This window comes from Dipodomys ordii, unplaced genomic scaffold (assembly GCF_000151885.1).
Source record: "Dipodomys ordii isolate 6190 unplaced genomic scaffold, Dord_2.0 Scaffold92, whole genome shotgun sequence".
Lineage (NCBI taxonomy): Eukaryota > Metazoa > Chordata > Mammalia > Rodentia > Heteromyidae > Dipodomys > Dipodomys ordii.
This window is the reverse complement of record NW_012267308.1, coordinates 4,271,190-4,272,705: the sequence shown is the minus strand read 5'-3', so window position 1 is coordinate 4,272,705 and position 1,516 is coordinate 4,271,190. Positions and strand designations below refer to the sequence as shown.

At 46.1% G+C, this 1,516-nt stretch overlaps 1 long non-coding RNA gene across 1 annotated transcript in view; it reads right to left on the bottom strand.

The window, feature by feature from the left end:
• Positions 1-1,516, bottom strand: part of LOC105993132 — an 18,939-nt gene that overhangs the window by 15,271 nt on the left and 2,152 nt on the right. The window contains exon 2 of the long non-coding RNA XR_001175435.1: positions 292-499. This is a non-coding gene — a long non-coding RNA (uncharacterized LOC105993132). The remainder of the gene's footprint in view (positions 1-291; positions 500-1,516) is intronic.

Below are 1,516 nucleotides of genomic sequence, written 5' to 3'. Positions count from 1 at the left end.
GGGCTGGCTTTGAACCGCGATCCTCAGATCTCAGCCTCCTGAGTAGCTAGGATTACAGGCGTGAGCCACCAGCGCCCGGCTTCCGTGAGACTCTTATCTCCAATAAACCACCAGAAAACCAGAAGTGGCGCTGTGGCTGAAGTAGTAGAGCGCTCACCTTGAGCTGAAAAGCACAGGGACAGTGCCCAAGCCAAGAGTTCAAGCCCTACGACTGACCAAAAAAAAAAAGGAAATAGTTTCCAAATATTTCAATGTTGACTGAACTATGCAGGTCAGGTTGTCATTACTCACCTGAACAGACTTCCTTTCCACTTTTCTCCATGAATGCAGGATTCAGATAGCTTGGTCTCTTTATAATCTGCTTTTGGGAAAATGGCAGGGCACTAAAATGTTAATGCCAGGGCAGAAGTACCATCATAGGTTTCAGGTGAAGCCCAGGGGCCTCTGGGGCCTCTGAAGAGGAGGAAAAAGTCCTTTCCAGAGATGCAAAGGAGTCAGGCTGTGAAATAGAACAAAATAATGACTTTTTGCCTTCGAGACTAAAGAACACAAGCATTTAACCAAAGCCTCTGGAACTTTTTGAATCCCACATTTCAATAATTCTAAGAGGGGGCTGGGAAGGTGGCTCAGTGGTAGAGCGCTTGCCTTGTAATGCATGAGGCCCTGGGTTCGATTCCTCAGCACCACATAAGAAAAAAGCCGGAAATGGCGCTGTGGCTCAAGTGGTAGAGCACTAGCCTTGCTGAAGAGCTGAGGGATGGCACCCAGGCCCAGAGTTCAGGCCCCACGACCGGACCCAAAAACAAAAAACAAAAACAATAATACTAAGAAAGCTGGGCACTAGTGGCTCATGCCTGTTATCCTAGCTACTCAGGAGGCTGATCTGAGGATTGTGGTTCAAAGCCAGCCTGGGCAATAAAGTGTGTGAGACTCTTATCTCCAATGAACCACCAGAAAACCAGAAGTGGTGCTGCAGCTCAAGTGGTACAGTGCTAGCCTTGAGCTGAAGAGCTGAGGGACAGTGCCCAGGCCCAGAGTTCAATTTCCACGACCAACAAAAATAAAAATAATAATACTAAGAAATGTTAAGTCTCCCTACATCTAGAAATGGAGGGAGAATTAAATTCCATAATTTTATTCATATAGATAAATTCAAAGCTGGGTGCTGATGGCTCACACCTATGACCCTATCTACTCAGGAGGCTGAGATCTGAAGATTATAGTTCTAAGTCAGCCTGGGGAAAGAAAAGTCCATAAGATGCATGTCTCCAATTATCTACCAAAGAAAACTGGAAGTTAGAAGTGGCGCTGTAGCTCAAGTGGTAGAGCACTTTCCTTGAGCTGAAGAGCTCAAGGTCAGCATTCAGGCACAGAGTTCAAACCACACAGCTGACCAAAAAAAAAAAAAAAAAATTAGTTTCCGGGCTGGGAAGGTGGCTCAGTGGTAGAGTGCTTGCCTTGCATGCCTGAGGCCCTGGGTTTGATTCCTCAGCACCACATAAGCAAAAAAGAAAAA